The sequence below is a fragment of the Felis catus genome, chromosome B1, assembly GCF_018350175.1.
Source record: "Felis catus isolate Fca126 chromosome B1, F.catus_Fca126_mat1.0, whole genome shotgun sequence".
NCBI lineage: Eukaryota > Metazoa > Chordata > Mammalia > Carnivora > Felidae > Felis > Felis catus.
This window is the reverse complement of record NC_058371.1, coordinates 7,510,320-7,531,391: the sequence shown is the minus strand read 5'-3', so window position 1 is coordinate 7,531,391 and position 21,072 is coordinate 7,510,320. Positions and strand designations below refer to the sequence as shown.

At 38.4% G+C, this 21,072-nt stretch overlaps 1 protein-coding gene across 1 annotated transcript in view; it reads left to right on the top strand.

Moving 5' to 3' along the window:
* Window positions 1-21,072, top strand: part of GPM6A (glycoprotein M6A) — a 355,114-nt gene that overhangs the window by 132,346 nt on the left and 201,696 nt on the right. The window lies entirely within an intron of this gene.

Here is a 21,072-nt window from a genome sequence, read left to right as displayed (position 1 = left end):
AGAGAGAGACAAAAATAATGACCAGGGTTAAAAAAAGGAGCTTGAGAAGTATTCCAAGATAGGGGGGATGGGGTGGAGGCATCTAATTTTGTAAGATTGAGTTCTTCTTTTGAAGATAAAAATTCCAATATTTTGGCTACAACTTTGTCTAAGACAAAGGTAATAGGATCAAGATACATCACAGGGAGAGTCTAAGGAAACACCAGAAGACTTTTTCCTGTACAAAAAGTGGGGAAAAGAAGACAAATGGTCTTAAATAAAGTCTGAAAATATGATATTAACATCATTATGACAATATATAATAGCAACTCACATTTATTGCCAATTTCTTGTTTGTCACAAGTGGTTTGTGTCTTGAGTGCATTTACTCCATCCTTCCAACATCAAGTTAGAATAAACATCCTTTTTGGTCACCACTTTATAGATGAAGAAATAGCAGCTTTGGAAGACACAGGTTATCTGTGGATCCAGGACCCAGGATCCAAGCTGATAGAGACTGGTTCAGATCTGAACTGCCTAACTGTAGGAGCTGGAGCTTTTAATCACTAGAGACAGAAGAAAGGAGAGGAAATCTCCCAGAAGGGCAAGTTTTCATCATGAAAAAAGGGATTGGGATCAAGGAGAAGTTAGAAGGGAAGATAAATCATGTGGTGATAGCAGGACTCCTGTATATCGAGACGAGGAAATTTTCAGAATTCTCAATAGAATTGTCTGCTGTAGCAGATCCAAAGAGAATTGTGAGGCTTAGAACACAAAGTAATAACTTGAGAAAGTTTCACTTGTGTGAGTAAAAATCTCATACACGTTATTGTTTCCTTTCTATCCTCAGTGTTTAGCATTGTGCCTGTCACATAGCAGGCACCTAGTAAAATTTTATTGAAAGAATAAATAAAGGGGCAGAGAAAAACCTGATAGTTGAATGTTCAGTGTCAACAAAGTAGTCTGAGAACCTGAACTGAAAGGATTAGGCTAACTTTTTCTCCCCCACAAGAAAGCTCTCATGAGGCATTGCTGTTTGATATTTGAGGAGGAGAATTTGTTCACTGAAAAAATGGAGGAAACGTTAAGACTTGTTTCAAGAAGAAAACAGGAGAAAATCCGAGTGGTCTTGAATTGGCCATAGATTACCCAAATGGTACGGAAAAAACACAAACTGTAGAGCAAATACGATAAATTCGTTTTAATCAGAATTAAAACTGTTTGTTTTTCAAAAGACATTTCAAATAGTGAAAATACTGGCCACAGAAAAAGAAATACATAACTATAATTAATTATAAATTTTATCCAGATTATTGTAGGAATCATTACAACTCAACAATAAGAGAAAAGCAATCTTATTAAAAATTGGCACAAGATTTGAAAAGGAAATATCAAGAAAGAAGATATGTGAATGGAAAATAGACACATGAAATGATGTTAACTTCACTGTCGTGGAGAAATACAAATTTAAAGTACAATGAGGTATCTTTACCCACCCATTGGAATGGGATCATTAAAAAAGTCCAGCCATGCCAAGTGTTGGCAGTGATGTTGAGCAAATAGAAAGTCTGTACATTGCTGGTGGGCATATAAAATGGTACAGTTTGGGGAAATAATTTGGTGGTTTCTTATGAAATTCAACACATATTTACCATGTGAACCAGCAGTCTCACTCCTGGGTATTTATCCAAGAAAAATACGAAAGCATATGTTCATGCAAAGTCTTATACACAAATGTTTATAGTTATTTTATTTGTAGTAGCCTCTAACTGAAAAAGCTCAAAAGTCCATGAACAAGTGAGTGAATTAACAAATTGTGGTGTGGTCATAGAATATAATACCAGTCACCAGTAAAAAGGAATAGACCTTGGGGCGCCTGGGTGGCGCAGTCGGTTAAGCGTCCGACTTCAGCTCAGGTCACGATCTCGCGGCCCGTGAGTTCGAACCCCGCGTCAGGCTCTGGGCTGATGGCTCAGAGCCTGGAGCCTGTTTCCGATTCTGTGTCTCCCTCTCTCTCTGCCCCTCCACCGTTCATGCTCTGTCTCTCTCTGTCCCAAAAATAAATAAAAACGTTGAAAAAAAAAAAAAAGGAATAGACCTTTAATATGTGCAGTGTCATGGAGGAATTTCAAAATAATTGTTCTGAGTGAAAACAGCCAGAAAAAAGGGATGTGTACTGTATAATGTCATATGCATAAAATTCTGGAAAATGCAAACTCAACAGTGTCAGAGAGAAGATACGTGGTTGTCTGGGTCACAAAGAGGCATGAGGAAACTTTGGAGGGCAATGGAAATGTTCTTTATATCGTGGTGATGGTTTAACATCTGTATGCACATTCGAAAACTCATGAAATTATACACTTTAACTTATTGCATGTCAACCAGTCCTTTATACAGCTGTTAAAAATGTCTACAGAATAGTATCATCAGGATAGGTAAAATGGAAAGAGACAGGAGGTGGAGTAGAGAGATAAGAGACAGAGAGACAGGTTGAGGAGGGAGCAGGGAGAGAGAGAAAGAGAGCCAAAGGAGACAGAGCAAAATCCAAACAAGCCAACAGACAGACAAACATATTTGGAGAAACTGAAATGCTCATTTCAGTGTATTTGGTACAACAGCCACTTTGGAAAACGTGAAGCTGATATGACCTTGATTATAGCGGCAACCAGAGCCTTAAATGCCTAGTAAAAATTTATTTTAAAACGTATAATCACAGAGTATACCTGCCAGAATTGCTTAAATTCTGCTTCCCAGAAAAAGGAAAAGGGAGGAAAACATCAGTCTTTGGAGTAGAATGCTCACTTAATACTACTGGGAGTTTAAACTGGTTGGTAAAGCCAAACACTGGCATGCCCTCCAGAGAAACGTGCGTTGTTTACTGATGAGTTGAACAGGGAGGTCCAAACAGGACTGTTTTAATAGTCAAACACCAGCAAGTACATAGGTGTTCACAACAGTGGTTTGGATTAATAAATTGGGCTGTACTAGCCCGATGGAGACACTAGGCAACACAGGGAATAAACAACCCTCACCTGCAGGATGAATCCCATGGACATAATGCTGAGCAAAACCAGACAGATTCAAAGACTAGGAAGTGTGTGATTCAGTTGCTATAGGTTCAAGAACAGACAAAATTAATTCATTTGGTTAACGGTCAAGGATGATGGCCCTTGTTGAAGGTAGTGACTGTGGGGAGTTAGGAAGTCTCTGGTGCCGTGGCAATCTGCTAGGCGCTGTTTATGGGAATATTCAGTTCGTGAAAACTCACTGGAGTCTTGCAATGGCATGCTTTTCTATACACGTGAGATCCATACGTAAAAATTTTTAAGGGGTGCCTGGGTGGTTCAGTCGGTTGAGCCTCTAATTCTTGATTTCAAATCGGGCCATGATCCCAGGATCAGGGGATCGAGCCCTGCTTTGGGCTCCACACGGATCGTGGAGCCTGCTTAAGATTCTATTTCCCTCTCTCTCTTTCTCTCTCTCCCTCTTTCTCTCTCTCCCTCTCGCTCTCTCTCTCTCTCTCTTGGGGTGCCTGGGTGGTCATTTGGTTGCATCCAACTCTTGATTTCAACTTAGGTCACGATCTTGAGGTTTGTGAGATCAAGCCCTGCGTTGGGCTCTGCGTTGACAGCAAGGAGCTTGCTTGGGATTCTCTCTCTCCCTCTCTTTGCCCCTCCTCTGCTAGCATTCCCTCTCTCTCTCAAAACAAATAAATACATAAACTTAAAAAAAAATCCTCCCTCTCTTTCCCTCTGCCCTTCTCCCCTGCTTGCACTCATGCTCTCTGTCTCAAAAAAAAAATTTTTTTTTGAAGAACTTAAAGCCTCAGGCAAAACTAAATCTATTGAGGACATAAGATGTAAATACAAAGTGTGCTTTGAGTGGGAAGATTTTTAAATATAAACTTGTCAATTCTGCCTTGAATTGATCTGTATACTTATTTCAACTTCAAGTGGTATTTTTTAGATTAGCAGAGCAATTATTATAAACTGCATCTGGAAGAATAAATGTGTGCTTATTTGTATCATAAAAATTATGTTTTCTGTTTGGGGTAGGAAAATGTATAGTGTGTTGCTTGTATATTATTTATTGTTCAGTCCATTTCTGTTCCATACAAGATAACATGACTTGTAAATTTGAAAACAAATTCAAATTGCTATTAGGGATAGTGAAAAATGGAAGTGTCTAAGTTTATCTCTAGCAATGTGATTTATATATAAATGTTCATGAAATTGCCGATAAATGATTCAACGTGTTTTAACGGTTGTTTTTTAGTTTGAAATAAAATTACTGAATTCATTATTTCTTGGAGTCATATAGATGAGAAATAGAGGAATAGAGGTAGGGATATACATACATACATACATATATATATATATTTTTTTAAAATGTTTATTTACTTTTGAGAGGGAATGCGAGTGGGGGAAGGGCAGAGGGGGAGGGAGAGAAAGAATCCCAAGCAGGCTCAAGCTGTCAGCACAGAGCCCAGTGTGGGGCTTGAACCCATGAATTAATGAGATCATGACCTGAGCCTAAATCCAGAGTCTGATGCTTAACTGATTGAGCCACCAAGGTGCCCCTATCTATATATAATTTTTATACATGTATATATTTTGTATTTTTATCTTTTATCTAAATATATTTATCATCTATATATATCTTTTTTCCTCTTTTAAAGCAAGTTCTAGTATTATTTGTGGTTTTAATTCCTTCATAAAGGGTAAACAGAGCCTGATGCAGGGCTCAAACCCACAAACCGTTGAGATCATGACCAAAGCCAAAAATCAAGAGTCGGATGCTTGACCAACTGAGCCACCCAGGGGCCCCAATGCTGTTTTGTTTCATAGAGCTTCACAGTGCATGTTAGTAAGTGGAAAAGTGCATATTCCCAGGTTCAGGGAAGAATTGTTTTATGTCATTGAATTTCTTGGCTAATAGATATCTGGAGTAGGTTGTATTTAAATTAACTATAAAGAGAAAATATACCATTCACTTTTTAAAAGCTGAAAATGTGGCTAATTAAGGGAGAGCATATCTAGCAGAAAATATTCTGGTGCCTGTTTAATATCCCATAAATATTTAAAGCATATAAACTCCATAGACCAAGAGAGTTTATTTAGAGCAATATACTGACATAGGGCTAAGGGCACGTCAAGACTCTCTGATGATAGTTTGCCTATAATCCCTGAGATTTGTCAGACCAAAGACCTGAATTTCACAAAAGCTAGTCTTTTTTTTTTTTTAATGCTTGATAATGTTGCTTACACATACACAGTTTCACACAATTAATTGAAAGTTGCTTACACACAGTTAATTTCATTAAATACCTTTGGAATCCTTAGGAGCTTAGGTTATTTACTAATAGACAAAGTGGAAGTTACAAATTTTCCTCTGAATTCTGCTTTTCCTGCCTCCTGCAGACTTCCTTAAGGTGTATTTTCATTTCCATGTATCCCGATAATTTAAAATTCCTCTTGAAACATCTTTGATCCTGTATTACTTAGAAATATTGTACACCTGAAACTAATATTACACTGTATGTTAATAACTGGAATTTTAAATAAAAACTTAATGAAAAATATATTGCTTTATTTCCAAATATTTGGGGTTTTCCAACTGTCATGTGTTGTTTATATTAGAACTCTAAGTGGGGCGCCTAGGTGACTCAGTTGGTTGGGCATCTGACTTCGGCTCAGGTCATGATCTCCCTCCTGGTCCATGAGTTCGAGCCCTGCATCGGGCTCTGTGCTGACAGCTCGCAGCCTGGAGCTTGTTTCAGATTCTGTGTCTCCCTCTCGCTCTGCCCCTCTCCCGCTCATGCTCTGTCTCACCCTGAAAAATAAGTAAACATAAAAAAAAAAAGCTCTAAGATATTACTCATCGTTGTTTTGAATTCATGGAACCACAGCATGGCTATTTCTGTTTCTGGGCATCAAACTGCTAGCAACTTGGTGTTTTGTGATATAGGATATTTTCCAAGAAAATTCCAGAGAGCACTGTATCTGAATTCTTGTCGTCTCAGTCTTTGCGAGTGGAATCTAACGAGGATGTGTGAATCCAGGGACAGGAGGGTGGGAGAGAATCTATTCTGTGGGTTTATTGGGATATTCTTTCTGTGGGAAATTCACCTTTCTGCACTACCGCTCTATAGCACATGTGAAGTTCATAGAAGGGTATGGAGACAGAGAGATCTAGTGGGAGTGAGTTTCATAGGACAAATTATACTTAATTACAAAAGAAGAATACATACTTGGCCTCATGTTCCTTAATTTGTTTAGTATTAATTTAGAAGATTAAACTGCTTTCACCTTTGGCTCTCTCTCCTTTACATGTTACAGGAATATAATTAATTCCCAAACTTTGAGGATCTAGTCCTTGAAAATTTTGAGATTTAACCTAATTTGCCTTAGATTTTTAAAAAGTAGTTTGTGTGTGTGATTTATTGAAATATAATTGATGTACATAAAAACTGAACATGTTTAATATGCACAGTTTAAGTTTTGACATATTTATACAAACCTGACACTGTAACCACATGGAAGGTGATGAACATATATTCCCCTTCCTCCCAATTTCTCCATCATCCTTTGGAGTTCTTTCCACCTGTCCCACTCATCCCCTCCCTCCATCCCCAGGCAGTCACTGATTTTCTATCTACCGCCACAGGTTAGTGTGCAGTTTTTAGAACTTCAGATAAATGGAACCATACAACATGTACCCTTTTATCTTCTTCCATTTAGAATAATTATTTTGACACTCATCCATATATTTTGCAATGCATATCAATAATTCATTCCATTTTATTGTCAAATAGTATTCCATTTTATGGAAATTCCAAATTTGTTTATTCCTTGACTTGTTCGTGGATGTTGGGTTATTTTCAGTTTTAGAATCCTACAGATAAAGCTGTTATGGATATTATTGTAGAAGTCTTAGTGGGGACATAATGCTTTCATTTATTTTGCATAATACCTAAGAGTGAAATGGCTAGATCACGTGGTTGGTGTATATTTAGCTTTTTAAGAAAATTCCTAAATGCTTTCCAAAGACATTTTACCACTTTATATTCTCATCTGCAGTATATGAGAGCACCACTTTCTGCACACCGTCAACAACACTAGGTATGGTCAGTCTTCCTAATTTTAGCTATTCTCATAGATGTGCCATGATACCTTATTGTGGTTTTCACATGCATTCCCCTAACAACTAATGATATTCAGTACGTACTTGTATGTGCTTATTTACCATCCGTGTATTTCTTTCATGAAATGTTTTTTGGCATCTTTTGGCCAATCAGTTAACATGGTATATCTCTCCATGGTATATATTCTTTCATTTCTCTCAGAATTATTTTTAGTGTTCGATATTTGCTTCTTGGCTGTTTTTGTCATATTTATCCTTCGGTATTTCATGTTATTTGATGCTATTGTAAGTGATATTTTTATTGCAATTTCTAATGATCAAAATCGGTTTCTTTTTCCCTTATTGTGCTGGATAGAACCTCCAGTGTATTCTTTAATAAATGTGGTAAGAGTGAACATCCTTATTATGTTTCTAACCCTGGAAGGAGAGAATTCAGTCTTTCATCATTAAGTATGATGTTAGTTAGATGTAGCTTTTTTTGTAGATGATTTTTATCAAGATGAGAGTTTCTTTTTATTCCTAGTTTTTTTTAAGTTTATTTACTTATTTTGAGAAAGAGAGAGAGAGAGCGAGCAGGGGAGGGGCAGAGAGAGAGGGCAAGAGAGAATCCGTGCTATCCGCACAGAGTCCGATATGGGCCTTGATCTCACGAACCACGAGATCATGACCTGAGCCGAAATCAAGAGTTGGCTGCTTAATCGACTGAGCCCCACCAGAGGCCCCTGTTCCTTGTTTTTAATCAAGAATGGACCAGCATTCTTCAAAGAGCTAGAACAAATAATCCTAAAATTTGTATGGAAGCAGAAAAGACCCCAAAGAGCCAAAGCAATCTTGAAAAAGAAAACCAAAGCAGGAGGCATCACAATCCTGGACTTCAAGCTATACTACAAAGCTTTCATCATCAAGACAGTATGGTACTGGCACAAGAACAGACACTCAGATCAATGGAACAGAATAGAGAACCCAGAAATGGACCTACAAACGTATGGCCAACTAATCTTTGACAAAGCAGGAAAGAACATCCAGTGGAATAAAGACAGTCTGTTTAGCAAACGGTGCTGGGAAAACTGGACAGGGACATGCAGAAAAATGAACCTGGACCATTTTCTGACACCAGACACAAAAATAAACCCAAAATGGATGAAAGACCTGAATGTAAGACAGGAAGACATCAAAATCCTAGAGGAGAAAGCAGGCAAAAACCTCTTTGATCTTGCCTGCAGCAACTTCTTACTCAGCACATCTCTGGAGGCAAGGGAAACAAAAGCAAAAATAAACTACTGGGACCTCATCAAAATAAAAAGAAGGAAACAATTAGCAAAACCAAAAGGCAACGGACAGAATGGAAGAAGATATTTGCAAATGACATATCAGATAAAGGGTTAGTATACAAAATCTATAAAGAACTTCTCAGACTCAACACCCAAAAAACAAACAACCCAGTGAAGAAATGGGCAAAAGACATGAATAGACACTTCTCCAAACACTTCTCCAAAGAAGACATCCAGATGGCCAACCGACACATGAAAAAGTGCTCACCATCACTCCTCATCAGGGAAATACAAATCGAAACCACAATGAGATACCACCTCACACCTGTCAGAATGGCTAACATGAACAACTCAGGCAACAACAGGTGTTGGTGAGCATGTGGAGAAAGAGGATCTCTTTTGCATTGTTGGTGGCAATGCAAGCTGGTGCAGCCACTCTGGAAAACAGTATGGAGGTTCCTCAAAAAACTAAAAATAGAACTACCCTATGACCCAGCAATTGCACTACTAGGCATTTATGCAAGGCATGTGGGTGTGCTGTTTCGAAGGGGCACGTGCACCCCATGTTTATAGCAGCGCTATCAACAATAGCCAAAGTATGGAAAGAACCCAAATGACCATTGATGGATGAATGGATAAAGAAGATGTGGTGTGTATATACAATGGAGTATCACTCGGCAATCGAAAAGAATGAAATCTTGCCATTTGCAACTATGTGGATGGAACTGGAGGGTATTATGCTAAGTGAAATTAGTCAGAGAAAGACAAAAATCATATGACTTCACTCATATGAGGACTTTAAGAGACAAAACAGATGAACATAAGGGAAGGGAAACAAAATAATATAAAAACAGGGAGGGGGACAAAACAGAAGAGACTCATAAATATGGAGAACAAACTGAGGGCTACTGGAGGGGTTGTTGGAGGGGGGATGGGCTAAATGAGTAATGGGCATTCAGGAATCTACTCCTGAAATCATTGTTTCACTATATGCTAACTAATTTGGATATAAATTTAAAAAAATAAATAATAAAATTAAAAAAAAAAAGAAAAAAATGGATGTTTCATTTTCTCAAAAATTTTTTTCTGCAAATAGTGCCGAATTGATACAACTTATATTTAAATGTGATTATTGAGGGGCGCCTGGGTGGCGCAGTCGGTTAAGCGTCCGACTTCAGCCAGGTCACGATCTCGCGGTCTGTGAGTTCGAGCCCCGCGTCGGGCTCTGGGCTGATGGCTCGGAGCCTGGAGCCTGTTTCTGATTCTGTGTCTTCCTCTCTCTCTGCCCCACCCCCGTTCATGCTCTGTCTCTCTCTGTCCCAAAAAATAAATAAACATTGAAAAAAAAAATTAAAAAAAAAAATAAATGTGATTATTGATATGGTTAGGTTTAAATCTGCCACTTTGCTGATAATTTTCTGTTTATTTCTTCTGTCTTTATTTCCTTTCCCTGTTTTTAGATTGAATATTTTTTATAATTCTGTTTTACATTTTTTCCATGCTTATTAACTACAAATCTTTATTTTTTCTATATTATTGGTTGTTTAGTGTTTATAATACTTATTTTAACATGTCACAATCTATCTTTAAGTGATTTTGTACTTCAGGTATACTGTAAGAGCCTTGCAATTCTGAGCTTTATTCTCCCCTCTCAATCTTTTTTTTTTTTTTTTAAATTTTAACGTTTATTTATTATTGAGAGACAGAGAGAGACAGAGTGTGAGCAGGGGAGGGGTACAGAGAGGGAGAGACACAGAATCTGAAGCAGGCTCCAGACTCTGACACACAGCCTGACTCGGGGCTCGAACTCACAAACTGTGAAATCATGACCTGAGCCAAAGCCAGTCGCCTAACCAACTGAGCCACAGGTGCCCCTCCCCTCTCAATCTTTGTACTGAAGTGTATTTTACTTCTTGTCTGTTAATAAATCACATACTACATTGGGGCGCCTGGGTGGCGCAGTCGGTTAAGCGTCCGACTTCAGCCAGGTCACGATCTCGCGGTCCGTGAGTTCGAGCCCCGCGTCAGGCTCTGGGCTGATGGCTCGGAGCCTGGAGCCTCTTTCCGATTCTGTGTCTCCCTCTGTCTCTGCCCCTCCCCCGTTCATGCTCTGTCTCTCTCTGTCCCAAAATAAATAAATAAACGTTGAAAAAAAAATTAAAAAAAAAATCACATACTACATTGCTATTATTTTTGTTGAACCAATCAATTATATTCTTTAAGATATACATGATAATATTAAAACTTAGAAGTATAGAAAAATTCAAATTAGTGTACAGAGAATTCCCATTTTCTGTTTGCACACCATTTCCTTGGTTAATAATCTCCTACATCCGTATAGTGTATTTGTTAGAACTAATGAACCAATACTAATACATTATGATTAATCCAAGTACATACTTTATTCTGATTTACTTAGTTTTTACCTAGAATCTTATATGACTGTTCCCGGAAACTACCTTATATCATCAATGGGTTTATTAATATATTTTTGTTTTTTGAGCAATTCCTTTTTTTCTAACACTGTAAGATGCTCCAGACTCATCTTGTATCTTTCCAACCCAGTCATAGAATCAGCCATTTCTCCAGAGATTCCTGGTTCAGTTTATTGGTGAATGGTGTTAAAAAGCAAGACATGGGGACTAGGTGTGCTCATGGCTGCTGGAGTGTCATTACTTCGAGGCCATCTCAGCTGACAGAGAAAAGAAATACATGTGTGGATGTGAACTATATGTATACACATATTTATACATGTTTCTGTATGCAACATCTGTGTCTATATAAAGTTAAACATAAGTTCTTACTGAGATCTCCAGTTCTGGTCCACTACCTTCTGGGTCATTCTAGCGTCTTCCTCTTACTGGTCTACACATGTTCACTCCCAGTGTAAGAAACGTGACTTGCACTGTCTGCTGTTCATTTACTTATTTTTTCACTCCGGTATACTTGTATAGTTGGACCAGAATTGTAATTCCTCCTCCAGTGGAAAAGTTGTTTTCTACTGGAAAACAGCTTTATTGCCTGGAGTTATTCATAACTGAACTTCTCTGTTCATTTCCCTTTGCCTCTTGTCTTCCAGACTCCATTTGTTTCCAAGATGATTTTATCCGTCACCTTATCCCTATCCCTTCAGTATGGTTGTTTTATACATTTGTTATATCGTTAGATTATCCTGTTACAGTCTGTACTCTTTCCTTGGATCCTCTGTCCTAATAAATGATTTTTTAAAAAATTTGCATACATGAAGGTTCACTTTTGTGTTGCAAAGTTCTGTAAGTTTTGCAAAAGCAAATTAAATTCTTGATATTTAGAAGACAATTATATGTATTTTTTGATGTCCTTGCTTGCTAATTCTAATATTTGGTTCTGGGTCTGTTGAGATTAATTTTCTCCTCATTTTGGGGCATGCTTTCTTGCTTCTTGTATGCTTAGTAATTGTTTTTAAATTGAGGTGTGATTGACGTATAACGTTGTATGAGTTTACAGCGTGCAGCATGTTGGTTTGATAAATTTATATATTGTGATATGGTTACTTTCTCCAGTAGCATTAGCCAACGCCTTTATCATGTCACACATTTATCATTTCTTTTCTTGTGTTGGGAACAGTTATGATTTAGTTTCTTTGCAACTCTGAAGTTTATCACACAGTATTGTGGACTGTGATCACTATGTATGTTATGTATCAGATCTCCAGAATTTATTTATCCTATTAGTTGTAAGTGTGTACCCTTAAACAATGTGTCCCCAATCTCTCCACCCCCAAGCCCTGGTAACCACCATTTTATTCTTTGATTTTACAGATTCAATTTTTTTTTTTTAGATTCCACATGTAAATGATACAATATAGTATTTGTCTTTTTCTGTAGACTTATCTCCCTTAGCATAATGCTTTCAAGGATCATCCATGTTGTTGCAAATGGTAGGATTTCTTCTTTCTCATGGCTGAATAATATTCCATTGTGTATATATACCACATCTTTTTTATCCATCTACTTATATATATTTACGTTGTTTTCATATTTTGGCTATTGTGAATAATGCCACAATGAACATGGGTATATGGATAGCCCTTCAAGATACTGATTGCAATACCTTTGGAGATACATACACAGGAATGGGATTGCTGGATCATATCATAGTTCAATTTTTAATTTTTTGAGGAATGGTTTCCTTTGCTGTGCAGAAGCTTTTTAGTTTATTATGGTCCCACTTGTTTTAGTTTTTGTTGCTTGTGTTTTGGTGACTTATCTAAGAACTCATTGCCTAGACCAAAATCAGGGATCTTTTTTTCCTGTGTTTTCTTTTAGGAGTTTTCTGGCTTCATATCTTACATTTAATTTTTTTTTAAGTTTTATGTATTTATTGTTGAGAGAGAGAGAGAGAGAAGGGGAGGAGCAGAGAGAGAGACTGAGAATCCCAAGCAGGCTTCATACCTTTAGCACTGAGTTTGAGGTGGGGCTCAAACTCACAAACTGTGAGATCATGACCTAAGCCGAAACCAAGAGTTGGATGCTTAACTGACTGAGCCACCCAGGCACCCCTCAGGTCTTCCATTTAAATCTTTGATCCATTTTGAGTTAATTTTGTGAGTGGCACAAAGTAGGGATCCTTGTCTAGTAATTTTTGAGTTTCTTGTTGAGTTTTTTGTGTCGTTTATTCTTGAGCTGAGTTCTGGGGTGCAGTTAATTACATGGAAACAGTTTGATCCCTTCAGGGCTTCCTGTTCTGATTTGTTAGTTGGGACCAGACCAGTGTTTTGCCCAAAGTCTTTATTACTGAGACAAAACTCTTCTCAATCTTCTCAGAGACGGTCATAAGATCTTCCACTAGCTGGTGGGAACAGTCACCATTTCCAGCTCCGTGTGACTAACTGGTGCTGTTCCTTCGAATCCTTTCCCGTGGTCTTTTCCGCACTTTGGTATTTTCTCACATGTCTTTGTTGATCAGTACGCTGCTGAATACTGCAGACACACCTTCAGTGGATCCCCAGATTTTCTCTGTTCAGCTCTTTTCTCTCTGGTACTCTGTCTCTGGAACTTCTGCCTCGGTCTTTCTGCTCAGTTTAATCTCTTCAACCAGGAGAGTTCAGCAGCCATGGCTGGGTTTCCCTTTCCATGCCTGGGTTCGGCAGACCTGGCTGGGTTTCCAGACTGCCTGGAAATTCCTTCAGGTAGTAGCTGAGGAGTTAATAGGGCCCGCTTTTCTGGGGGATCTCAGTCTCTTGTTTCATCATGTCCTTGGTTTTAAAAGCCATTGTTGCATATATTTTATTCAAGCTTGGGTTGTTTCAAGTATGAAGGTAAATCTAATCCTAGTGACCCAATTTTGGCCTTAAGCAATAGCCCATCCACTGTCTTTCATTAGAACTTTCTTCTCTCCCTCCTTAAATCCTAGGATTTTTACCTATCTGAGCTCCCACTGTTGTCAGATAAAAACAGTTCTTTGTGACACTTAGTCTCTGACTTTACTCACCTTCAAGTTCAAGAAGCTTCAGGTAATTTCTGGACGGCACACCCCCACTTTGTCTTCTTGTGCTTCTTTCTTTCATCTTGTTTCCTTTTATGGCTTGGCTTTTATTTTTTTCGAAGAGACTGATTGTCACAGATCCTGGGGATATTTATCTTCTTGCTAATTTGTGCTGGCAGGAACTTATTTCCAAACTATGGGCTTCTTTTGTAAATCAGATTTAGGTCCTTAGAACTTTGTTCAGCACATTTTCAGTTCACCTGACCAAGTCAGAAATACACTTTCCCTCTACTTGATCGTGTGTCTTCTCTTGTGAGAGTTTATTTGTTCCCTAACTTACAGGCATGTTTAAGTCAATTGGCAGCTTGTGCTTAGTTTCAAGGTGAAGTGGGTATGTACATTTCAAATTAATGTGGCCAGTTATATATTGTGTATGTACGTTTTGATAGTGAAATAGTTAAGAATGTTTAGGCTTACAACAATTGTTTGAATTGGTTAAGAAGGCTTAACGTTTTTATGTTTGGTAACCGAGTGATACTAATGTCCTAATATCTTTGCACAGAAATACTGCGTAGAAATAAAACTTCAGAGAGTCACGTGAATTCTCAAGTTACCACAACTCATACTTGTGGGGTATTGTCCTTTCCCTTTAAAAAAAAATACCTTGGAACTTAACTCCTTACGTAAAAGCATAGAATGACTCTCCTGGTAATCTTATTAATTCTTTGTAAAGAGCAATGAAGATTTCCTGATTTTCTTACTTCTTGATCTCATCGCTTCTATGGCTTTGTAAAGCTAAGGAAAAAAAAAAAAAAGAACTTGTTTTATTTTCCATTATTGTCTGATTTGTGCTGCACTGTTATTTAATACTTCCTTAATATTGTGGTAAGCTTCAACTCAAGTTTTTTTCAGTTAAGATCAGGTAAAAAGGGAAAAAAAAAAAAGAAAAGCTTCTTTTGTTAATACTTATAAACTCAGCTCCAGAGTTTTTTTTTTTTTTTTTCATTAAATAATCCTTTTGGATATTGTGCCCCAAAAAGCCTCATTTCAATAATATTTGGGAGTTGAGTGGAAGTAATCACTATAAATATGTATTAGTTATTAAGGGCAGAAGTGGTAAAGTAGTCTTAAAGTGCTTTGATTTCTATGAACCAAAGTGGTTTGAAAATTTTCCCTTAAAATAAATATTGGGGGGAAAATGCAGCAAGTTAGCTGTACCACTCAATTATCTCTGTAGTTTTGTGTAACCAGACTTTTTTAGGATCTGTGCACCCTGAAGATGATGTTCAATGGGAGAAGAAATGTGATGCTAGCAATAACTAGATGGCCTACTTGGCTACCACGTTAAGGAAGGAAAAAGAGTGTTTACTGAGCGTTGATCCAGATAGTTCCTTAGATCTTACATAATATGTCCATTAACTTCCAACAAAGCTGTACATCTTTTCTGATTTCCACCATGCTGTAAGAATGTGAAATATTTTGTTTCATCAGTTTTTCCATGTCTTCATTCAAGTGATTTTTTTCATCGTGTTTGTCTGAAAGCCGTGTGAAACTTTTTATATTATAAAGGTAGCAGAATATTAAATATATAGGAGAGAAATGTAGATGTTATGTAATTAGCACTCTGAGGGTGGCTCAGCTGGTTAAGCACATAACTCTCGATTTTGGCTCAGGTCGTGATCTCGCAGTTGTGAGATCGAGCCCCATGTCGGGCTCTGTGCTGACAGCTCAGACCCTGCTTGGGATTTTCTCTCTCTCTCTCTCTCTCTCTCTCTCTCTCCCTCACTCACATGCGTGCTTTCTCTCAAAAAAAAAAAAAAATAGTGCTCTCAAATTATTTTCTTCATTCCTGAAATTTTAAAAAAAGGCCTAAGTACATTTTCAAATTTTGGAATGGAAATAGTTATTAATGTGAACTCTAAGGGCCATATCAATGAAGATACATGATGACACAATCAGGGATGTTTCACTTTTTCTTTGTCATCTCTGATAAAGTGCAAGTTAGAGCCAGAATGAAGACAAGTCCGGGCCCTGAAAGAATGCTTAAATTTTTAAAAACCCATCTTTATTTGGTCTAATTGCTTGTGGTCTCTGTACTGTCACACTTCCCTGGTGGTTTGCCTGTCTCCGTAACTCTCCCTCACTTCTTCTGGTCCCCTTTTCTTACTTACTACCTTTTAACAATATAGGTCTTCCAAAAACTTCTTTTTTACCACCATCTTTTTAATTTTTATTATTTTTTCTTTATTTAAAAAAATTTTTTTTAATTTACATCCAAATTAGTTAGCATATAGTGAAACAATGATTTCAGGAGTAGATTCCTGAATGCCCATTACCCATTTAGCCCATCCCCCCTCCCACAACTCCTCCAGTAACCCTCAGTTTGTTCTCCATATTTATGAGTCTCTTCTGTTTTGTCCCCTCCCTGTTCTTATATTATTTTGTTTCCCTTCCCTTATGTTCATCTGTTTTGTCTCTTGAAGTCTTCATATGAGTGAAGTCATATGATTTTTGTCTTTCTCTGACTGACTCATTTCACTTAGCATAATACCCTCCAGTTCCATCCACGTAGTTGCAAATGGCAAGATTTCATTCTTTTCGATTGCCGAGTGATACTCCATTGTATATACAGACCACATCTTCTTTATTCATTCATCCATCAATGGTCATTTGGGCTCTTTCCATACTTTGGCTATTGTCAATAGTGCTGCTATAAACATGGGGGTGCACGTGCCCCTTCGAAACAGCACACCCACATGCCTTGCATAAATGCCTAGTAGTGCAATTGCTGGGTCATAGGGTAGTTCTATTTTTAGTTTTTTGAGGAACCTCCATACTGTTTTCCAGAGTGGCTGCACCAGCTTGCATTGCCACCAACAATGCAAAAGAGATCTTCTTTCTCCACATGCTCACTAACACCTGTTGTTGCCTGAGTTGTTCATGTTAGCCATTCTGACAGGTGTGAGGTGGTATCTCATTGTGGTTTCGATTTGTATTTCCCTGATGAGGAGTGATGGTGAGCACTTTTCCATGTGTCGGCTGGCCATCTGGATGTCTTCTTTGGAGAAGTGTTTGGAGAAGTGTCTATTCATGTCTTTTGCCCATTTCTTCACTGGGTTGTTTGTTTTTTGGGTGTTGAGTCTGAGAAGTTCTTTATAGATTTTGTATACTAACCCTTTATCTGATATGTCATTTGCAAATATCTTCTTCCATTCTGTCCGTTGCCTTTTAGTTTTGCTGATTGTTTCCTTCGCCATGCTTTTAGCTTTTTATTTTGATGAGGTCCCAGTAGTTTATTTTTGCCTTTGTTTCCCTTGCCTCTGGAGATGTGTTGAGTAAGAAGTTGCTGCAGGCAAGATCAAAGAGGTTTTTTGCCTGCTTTCTCCTCTAGGATTTTGATGTCTTCCTGTCTTACATTCAGGTCTTTCATCCATTTTGGGTTTATTTTTGTGTCTGGTGTCAGAAAATGGTCCAAGTTCATTTTTCTGTATGTCACTGTCCAGTTTTCCCAGCACCGTTTGCTGAAGAGAGTGTCTTTATTCCATTGGATATTCTTTCCTGCTTTGTCAAAGATTAGTTGGCCATATGCTTGTGGGTCCATTTCTGGGTTCTCTATTCTGTTCCATTGATCTGAGTGTCTGTTCTTGTGCCAGTACCGTACTGTTTTGATGATGACAGCTTTGTAGTATAGCTTGAAGTCCAGGATTGTGATGCCTCCTGCTTTGGTTTTCTTTTTCAAGATTGCTCTGTCTATTCGGGGTCTTCTCTGGTTCCATACAAATTTTAGGATTGTTTGTTCTAGCTCTGTGAAGAATGGTGGTGTTGTTTTGATAGGGATTGCATTAAATATGTAGATTGCTTTGGGTAGTATCGACATTTTAACAATATTGTTCTTCCTATCCAGGAACATGGAATCTTTTTCCATTTTTTTGTGTCTTCTTCAGTTTCTTTCATAAGCTTTCTATAGTTCTCAGTGTATAGATTTTTCACCTCTTTGGTTTGATTTATTCCTAGGTATTTTATGGTTTTTTGTGCAACTGTAAATGGGATCGATTCCTTGATTTCTCTTTCTGTTGCTTCATTGTTGGTGTATAGGAATGCAGCTGATTTCTGTGCGTTGATTTTATATCCTGCAACTTTGCTGAATTTGTGAATCAATTCTAACAGTTTTTTACCACCATCTTTTTTCTTGATAATTTATCCTTTAGATTCTTATGCCTTTCCATGTGTTTATACTTTTATTCTGAACTGATGGAGTACCTATTATATCCCAGGAATAATACCAAGTGCTAGGAATATAGATTTTACTTCCTGGTCTCCTCCTTTTATTTAACACCTAATAAGATGACGAGAGCTCCTACTCCAAGTATCATGGGGAGTTCAGCACCGTCTCCTGAGAGCCTGCTTTCCTGTATCTATCATTCTCATTTTAAAGCTCTCACAGATCCTGCAATACCCAATTACTTCCTGAGGCTGCCTTTTTCCTGTGTGTGTGGCCACTGTCCTCTTTCTGGCTTGTTAAGGCCCTAATGACACACGTTTGTTGCATAAAATGGATTTTACTGGGGGATGTGTGGGTGGCTCAGTGGTTAAGCATCAGACTCTTGATTTCGGCTCAGGTCATGATCTCATGGGTTTGTGACTGTTGCCCCCCCCCCCCCCGCCATTGGGCTCCATGCACAGACCGTTCAAAGCTTGCTTGGGATTCTCTTTCTCAGGACTTCCCCACACTCTGTCTCTCTTAAAATAAATAAACAAACATAAAAAAAAAAAAAGGATGCCTGACTGGCTCCGTTGGTTAAGCAGCTGACTTTGGCTCAGGTCATAAACTCACGGTTCATGGGTTCGAATTCTGGGTTGTCAGGCTCTGTGCTGACAGCTTAGAGTCTGGAGCCTGCTTTGGATTCTGTGTGTTTCTCTCTCTGCCCCTCATGCTTTGTCTCTTTGTGTCTCTCAAAAATAAATAAATGTTAAAAAAAATTTTTTTTTGAAAAGGATTTTACTGAAAACTAAAGGGTAATGGAAGAAGATTATAGCTCAGTACAGAATAGAAAATTGTTTAAATTCATTATTTAAATTTTTTTTAACATTTGTTTATTTTGAGAGAGAACATGAGTAGGGGAGGGGCAGAGAGAGAGGGAGAGAGAGAATCCCAAGCAGGCTCTACACTGTCATTCCGGAGCCTGACTTGAGGCTTGAACCCATGATCTGTGAGATCATGACCTGAGCCAAGATTAAGAGTCAGATGCTTAACTGACTGAGCCACCCAGGTGCTCCTAAATTCATTGTTACACTGAAACAAAGCCAACCCTTGGAAGTGAATGAAATTTCCACGGTGCACAAACCAGACTAGCAAATGGCAATTTGTTTGCATTTTTGCACCTGTAGGTGCAGCAAACTCTATGTATGTGGAAGTAGGGTCTCAAGTTTCCCCTTGTGCACTCCAAAGCCGCTGTTTCCCTGATGCCTGTGTCGCACCAAGTGGAGGGCTAGGGGCCCATCCCTCCTCAAAGTAGTCTGACTGCTCTATCGTCTCATTGCACGTCAAGAACAGTTGTATATTTGGTTGGAGACTGTAGCCTCCAGAAAACCAAGGGGCAGGAAAGGGGAAAGTGGGCTGCAGGAACACACTGCTTGTGGGAGGAATGTTTCTACTAAGAAAATTGTGGAAAGTGTAACAGAGAGAAAGCCTGCCTACACGGTGGGGATATCAGTCCTACAGATACAGGAGAACCTTGGACTGCCAGTACCTTGGTCTGCAAGTGTTATGCAAGATGAGCAAATATTTCTAATAAATTTTAACTTGATAAACGAGCAATGTCTTGCAATACGAGTAGTATGTGACGCCCGATGTCACATGATCAGACCTGAGCCAATGGTCCTTGAAATTTTCTTGGATATACGAGTGTTTTGGATGACAAGCCTGTTTCCAGAATGAATTATCCCCGCAAACCAAGGTTTTACTGTATACATTTCTTGGAAGTTATTGTAAAACTGGATATTGGTTGTCCAAGAATATCCCACATCCAATCAGACTGTCGTCCCTATGAAGTATGCATCTCCCAGCTCATACATCCTCTCTGACTCCAGGACCGCCTTCTCTTCCCTCCTGGATGCTGTTAGTGTAGCAAGGCTAGCCTATCCAAAATCAAATGGCCTCATCCCCAAATTGTTTCTGTCCTTGCATTTCTTAATTTTGTTTATGCCAACGATAGCCCTCAATCATTCACATGTGTATCCCCTCCCTACCATTGCCCTCACATTCGTACGTTTCTTTTCCTGACGTTTTGAATAGGCATTTCCCGAAGTGTTCCAGTTCATCATCTCTCTTGAATTCCAGTGGTTGGCCCCTTGCTGTGCTGATTTAGTTCCTTGTTATGTCTATGCAGGGTATTATAATAAATTCCTTGCTCATTGTCATGTCTCTGTCTCTCTTATGGCATAAGATTCCTAAAGTGGAGCATAGAATCACACTCCTGATTAAAAATTTTCACAGCTGTCTTCTTTCACACTGAATAAAGTTTTCATCTTTTTCTTCAGATCTTCCCTTCAGTAATGTTCTTAGATTTGTCCCTTATTTTTTATAGATGTAGGAGAGGGAGGGTGGTAAGTCTCTCTTCATTTGCTGCTCTGCGTCCTTCCCTTCTTCCAGGCTCAGCCAGTCTCTCCTCTGTGTTCCTGATTTTGCTCATGCTGTTTTCCCTCATTCTGGAATATTCCTCATTCCTCTGTTCCCATATTCTGCTCATCCACCGTGTCCAAATGCCTCCCAGTCTTCCCAGCTCAAACCATATGGCATCTCTTCCCAGAAATCTTTTAGTACGACTCATTTCTTTTCTCAGAATTCATTTAACACCTTCCCTGTGCTTCTGTATTGCTATGATTCTGTGTTTTATTATAAACGTTTGTGTCTTCTCTTAAGTTCCAATATTTATCAGATGAAAGAAAAGTGAGGACATTGGCAAATATTATAGGTGAAGACAATTATCAAGGGATAATTCTCAGTGACATATAAGTATTGTTTTCATCTCTTTGTCAATGAAACCATTGCCGTATTAATCAGAGCAGGTTGGGCTGGGCTACAGTAACAAATTAACTCGCAAATCTGAGAGGCTTAACATATCAATAGATTTTTTTTTAATTTTCAATATTTATTTATTTGAGAGAGAGAGAGAGTGAGGGAGAGAGAGAATGAGTGGGGAGAGAAGCAGAG